Below are 6588 nucleotides of genomic sequence, written 5' to 3'. Positions count from 1 at the left end.
TCATCCATGCGTCGGACGCTATAGTCTGCAAGAATTCTCTTCCCCGGTTTTCAGAAGCGGCCTTGGACGGCTTTTAACATATCTAATATACCTCATTTTAGCATTCATATACAGAAATTGACTGTATACCTAGAAACCTAGAAACAAACAAAAACAAACGTCTATGATATTTTGTGGCATATTTAGCGGTCAATCAGAGCCGCGGTTATGAATCACTGCTGTAAAGTGTAGATTGCAATGGCATGGAGTGAAGTGCGTTCTCCGGCGGCTATGACGTCATCGAAAGGCGACATGAAGTAATAATGACGTCACATGACTTTGCATACCCACACAAAATGACGGTTCCTTGCGACGGCTACAGCCGAACCATTCGATAGTTGCCGGAACCGGAGCTGGAGCGGGAGCAGTGGTATCAATGAGCTGCGGATCTAGAGCCAGGGCTGATTTATGATGGAAGAGAGCTCCATAGCTGGAGCTGGAGCAGTTAAAAATTTACGACTGCTCCAAATCCCTGGTTACATCAGGGTTGCCCTATTTTTGTGGATCAAATTCTGGACACTCTTTAGCGCCCAGTATCGAATTTTAATATGAGGTATGACACATTATCTGTCAACACTAGCAAAGTTTTGCCTATCCATCAGAGGTGGTCAGGAGCCGGAGTATGTGGTTGTGTGTCGTAGCCAGGACCGAAACAACATTTTTTTCAGCTCCCTCCCTCCCAAATAAACACTGACCTTTAGGCCACCACACGGTACAACTCTTAGGGGGGCTTACTATATGCATCTGATCGATAAATTTTGTGAATGAAATCTGTTTATATTATTGATTCTTCGATATATTACTATGAAATTTTGATCCTCTCTCCGGCCACATGATCATAGTTAGCGGTAGAGCTGGTGGAGGATGATGACTTCGAAAATACAGGAAGCGTAATTGTACATCGTCGTAAACTCATGTCATATGTCATGTCACGCGGATAAGTCCATTGGTGAAACGAAATGCCGTTCTGAACCAGCAAGTTGCACATCCGGTGGTTTTCAACCTTTTGTGGCCGCGACTGTATTTCTAATTTGAAAATGTTCTGTGGCCTTGCTGAAAATTTGATAAGCTGATTACTAAAAAACGGTCAGCACCTTTGCCCAGATTTACTCCCGGCCTATTTTGGAAGCTCATTACGTTCAACATCTTCGCGGACCCCAGAATAAAGGCAAACGACCCCCAGGCTTAGAACCATTGTCTTTGAACAAAGCCTCTAAATGGCCTTAACAGACTCTAGGAATATACCGTTCTCCTATAGTTACGATTACAATTAGTTATTTCAGTAGACGGTGGCAATTTTTGTTTATTTTTGATTACATTTTTGCGAGGGCGGGCATCTACATATTAAAGCAAATGAAAGTAACACTAAATCGCACGGAGCGTGAGGAAAAAATTCAAGTGGCAAAAATCTCAACAAAAATATTATCGTTTGCGTTTATTTACGGAAGCAATTTGATAATATTTCAAGCCTTCAAAATTCCAGACATTTAGGCCTGTTTTAGAATTTCCCCTCGGACGCAGTGATGTCAATTATTCGTGTTCCGAATGAATTTTCTATAAAAGTTGGTCACAACAACCAGAAGCTTCTAGGGGTTCGCAACGTCGCTTATAAATAGCACAATAAAAACCAGCAAATGTACGTGAAATGCTCATGACCCATGGATGTAGCATGGAAGTTCCATGGAAGTAGCCTATCTATAGGCTACGGTTTATCATTCAGACAGAGACAGGCACATGTGCGGCTTGTGGGCCGGTTTGAAAAACCAATTTTACTCATCTCACTGTATGCAACTCATCATGAAAGAAATCATAGTTTTTGCAGATTCGATATGTATTACTTTTCAACATTCTCAAAGCGAACAAATTCGTTTCATGAAATAGCCTTTATCCAAAATCGCACATTCTCATCGATCATCTGCGTATATTTGTAGATCTGAAAGTAAGAATTTGATAAGAAATGAGTCTGACACAACTTGACAGGCTCAGTCAACGCAATTCGATGCGCATCATATATCTTACGAGCAGGTAGTCCGATTCCGTCAATACCATGAACTAAATACCCTGTCCCTAGAAATTAATTCAATACTCCATCCTAGCATGAAGCCTCAATATATTATCTTACCTTCATTGACCTTTCGGATAATCGCATTCACCGTTGTCTTGACACTCGAGTCCCTCGTTACAGCCGAATAAACCGCAAATTTCTGCAAATACAGAAGAATCTAACAACGTGAACGCCAGGAAAGCAAATGGTCAGGTTAGTGGTGAAACTGCACGAAGCCTATCTTGCGATAGTATAGTAAACTGTAGCAGTGTAGAGTGGGTATATAGCAGGCTGAGGAGTCGGTTCACTTTACTTACAACTCCGACTCGACATTTTCAATATAGCTACTCCGACCCTGGAAACGTTGATCAAGCCGACTTATAATTATTAGCAAGAGCTGATTCAACCTATTTTAAAAATTTATTAAAATCATTGTCGCAGAAAGAAATTAAGCGGTTAATGCCAGTCCATTACGTGATAAACCTAGTAATTTCTGCAACGGTACTTTTTCGTAACACTTGGGTTAGATTTAAAAGTGGTTGTAGTCGGAGAAATTATCCGACTCCAGTCAGTATTTGCGCGTTTTCAAAGATCTAGGACAGCAGCTTCCCACAGCTTTCAATATGTTAAGATCACATACCAAAAATACATAGAACTCAATGTTCCCTTAAGTTTTTGACGAGTCTGCGCACACTCACCGACTCACCGCGCAGACCCTTGGACAACACTGCGTAACGGCTAAAAAAAAGGTCATCACTTCGGATTTTTTGTGCGCAAAGACCGTGCCAGCACTGCGTATTTGCGCACGTGCGCAGCGCAGAGGGAACATTGCATAGAAGGTCTAGATTCTAGAACGCATACGATGCCTGGCAGCGATGCTAAAAGCACACACAAATTCTGATGTTGTCGACTTACGTGCGTCGGTTGCAGACGTCATTGTCAAAATAGTGATTACCAATAAAGCTAAGAACTTCATTTTCATACTTTTCCGAACTGAGAATAAAGAACAAAGATGATTCAAGTTTAATCCCGTAAATCTTCCAGTGTCAAATGACTAAGTATCTATACGTTTCTCAGAAAGCGAATGATGCGGCATGTCGTTTGTACCATAAATTTTTCGCTACCGCTTATATATATATATGCTGTATATATATATCTGATACAGGGCTGTGTTGTTTTTATTGCCAAGACCGCGGAACATATTTTAGTGGATACGGTTTTCGACTACATTTGTCATTCTACAGCGGTCCACTATTTTTCATTCCGATTCCTGAGCCGTCGTCCTTCAGCACGACCACCTTCGTTGGCTTTTATAAGATGCCATTTACCGGAATCGGAAGGCAAGGAGGAGCCTACATAAACCACAACACTCAGCCGGATTCGAATTCATAACGCTTTGGTGTTGCAGTTGCGGAAAACAACGACGTTTTTCCGCCACCTCTCTCACTGAGGAAGTAACATGAACATTGAACAAAGCACGGATTTACAGTCGGAATACATCTACTGGTAAAATTCTAGTTTTGCCACGCAAAACTGCTTACAAGAGAACCGCGCTAAAACCCATAGAGTCACTAAATCGTTGTGCGGATGCGGATAAAGAAGTTCTTCCCTCTGACTCTCTCGCACCAATCACCATAAGACGTCGGAGCAATCAGCTTGGATCGTTCCGAAATACTTGTGGTGGAACAGAAAACCTCGGCTCTCGCACTGCTTATATGAATGCTACGGAGGAAATAACTATTCCTTATTTGTTTGAAAACACTTTCTCCGGGTGTGATGGCAGAGCAGGATGCTCGTGCGGCGCAGCTCAGGATGCGCTGCGTATAAATCCCTTCCTTCGTAATCGTTACAGGATGTTGCATTGCGAATTCTACTGCAATCAATATAATCGATTTGTGCTGCCGCAGGCCTGCGGCTTTGCTTACGCCTTAATAACGCAGAAATGTACGATATCCAATATCCATACATGCCGCGTGGAACAGCAAATATGTAGGCCTCAGGGATATTTAAACAAAGAATCTGCAGAAATCTTTATATCTAACAGAGTCACCCCCGTTATGGCTATATGTTAGTGCTATACTAATCCGACTACTTATTTTAAAGACATCTCGGCTCAAAGTGTGAAAATACATATCTATAAGGGCGGAGATAATAAAGTTGGATGATCTGGGAGAATGCTTATCATGTGATTAGAAAGTGCTAATCGGGATGCATTTTAGGCGGAGATAATAAAGTTAGCTGATCCAGAAAAAAGCTAATCGTGTGATTAAATACTGCTAATTGCGACGCGCAAACTGGAAAAGGTTACTCACGATGGTTAATTGGTTATAGTCGGGGTGTCCGAGTTTTCAATCAGGTGGCGTTATCTGTTGCATCACCTTGCAAAAACTCGCTATAGGCTGCTGGTTGTCAATTTGTTGAACGAAAGAGCAGCTTGCTGATAACGATACTGCCACTGCAATATCTAGAATTATCATCATCGCGAAATGGAAATCGTGGCCAATTCGTACGGTACAGCTAAGAAACGGATTATAGACCATTGATATCGCTTTGCAATGACGGGTAGCCTACATAATTCGTTGATCGTTTCGTAAAGCCATTACCTAGGAGACAGACAATCGGCACGGCCGTTATCGGAAATATTTGCACTTAGGAATGATACGCAGTGTACGCAGTTTTTATTGATAACCAGTTATAGTTTGTGCCAGTTTGTTAACTCGTCAGATTACCTCTAACTTTATGCGCCGAGATAAGCCGGTTTCTTTAATCATGGGTTGATAAATCCTGACGAACGCGATTATCGACTTCATTGCTAATCCAACTTTATTATCTCCACCCTTAAACTCTTGCGAGAAGAAAGCACTGCATGGCTTACGTAAAGTGTGGTTTCATAGCTATTGAGCACAAAGGGGAAAATTATGACGGAATGTGTATGTAGCTTGAAAACCCTTGTAATTCTAAGAACTAATAAACAATTAAAGTGAAGAGAGTCATCACAAATTGAACGCAATAACCGCTGCCCTGTCGATGGCTGACTATATCCGTTGGATTGAAACTATAACTGCTGAATTTGCTTATATTTGGGCTTCAATGTTTTCCTGGATTGCAATTCATGTACTTAATGCACTGTAATGTCTGGTACTTCGAGCTTTGCAAAATACTGCTGCAATAAGTTCTTCTTGCTCCTTGAGCACGATACACGAACAGAGGAGCAATACACAAAGATCAATATGATTCACAAAGAAATTATAGTTCTAACCTCGAGGCTCTAGCCGCGTGTCGCAACCGATCGCTGATCTCACACTAATACAGGGTTACCAATTGTAAGCGGCGACGATTTACCGCACACTCAGTTGTCCACGCTGCTTTCGCGGACTCTTTTCTTTCGCTCGAGTCGACCAAACGACGAAACTGCTACGTCGACAACTGGAAAGGGTATTTACTAGCAATGGTAGGAACTTCGAACACAGATGCTCATAAACATTTTAGGCCGTGACCCAAATATGAGTTTAGTGGAATCTTGCGACCCAAGCGTCTCACATCAAAAACAATGTATTTTTAAAAGTTGCATGCTATGTTTCACGGGCATATGACGTAGGCAGCGCAGACAACAATTGTACGAAACTCAGCTCTATGAAACATTTCACCCGCACGCCAATTCCAATTGGGATACATTATTTTCCTCTACGGTCGCATTTGTACTGAATTAGTGCTACTCAGATTGCAAGGACATAACTGTGCGGGTGCAGACCATTTCGACAGCCGGACATATCAATGTCCAAGGATTTGGTGAACCAGCAGAGGTCATTTTATCGCCGTCGATCTGTTAGGCACCGCACTTTGCCCAGCCGTATGCTGGACGAAATTACATGTCTTCATTAGTATAGGCACGAAAGGGGTTGGCCACTAAATATCTGTGCATCATAGTCTCGCACCCGCTCGTTGCACACCACTACACTAAACCTCCAAACGGTCTCCGACGGTATTTTTCAGAGAAACCATTGCCAGATAAATGTTATCATGAGTTCAAACTAATTTGTGTAATACAAAGATCGACGCATTTTCATAACGAAGCCATGTTTAAAGACTTTTCTGCGTGTCTCGCTTATTGTCAATAGTAGACCTATCCAACACAGTGACCTCTAATATGCACATTGTGCAACGGATTCACAGGAAATCGCGCTAAGCGCGAATAAATTTTTTCACTCCAACTAATTCAACAAATATTTCATCGATATTAAAAAATCGCTCGGGTGCCGTCGCGTCCCAAAATTGTACCCTTTTCGACCCATGTTTGGGTCGCGACCCATACTTTATGAACCCCTGTTCTAACAGGTTCTGGTTCGTTTGAAGCCGGACTTTTAGTAAAGGTATAATCCACAGCTGCAACACCAGTGGATTGCGGGTTCGAGTCCGACCGAGGTCGACTCCATAATACCTATCTAAGTGTTAGATGTTTATCTAGGCGCCTCCTGACCATCTCATCCGTGTAAGCGGTGTCTTAT

At 42.2% G+C, this 6588-nt stretch overlaps 1 long non-coding RNA gene across 1 annotated transcript; it reads right to left on the bottom strand.

Annotated features, from left to right (window-relative positions):
* Positions 1 to 1852: 1852 nt before the first annotated feature.
* On the bottom strand, positions 1853 to 3083 carry LOC145456293 (uncharacterized). Its single transcript, XR_013920558.1, has 3 exons — positions 2999 to 3083; positions 2162 to 2243; positions 1853 to 1972 (listed from the first exon to the last, which is right to left on the bottom strand). It is a non-coding gene; the product is annotated as an uncharacterized LOC145456293 (long non-coding RNA).
* Positions 3084 to 6588: the final 3505 nt, after the last annotated feature.

Source organism: Botryllus schlosseri, chromosome 14, assembly GCF_051294905.1.
Source record: "Botryllus schlosseri isolate E-star chromosome 14, Bs_hap1, whole genome shotgun sequence".
Classification (NCBI taxonomy): Eukaryota; Metazoa; Chordata; class Ascidiacea; order Stolidobranchia; family Styelidae; genus Botryllus; species Botryllus schlosseri.
The sequence above is the reverse complement of the archived record's forward strand: the minus strand, read 5'-3'. Positions and strand labels throughout refer to the sequence as shown.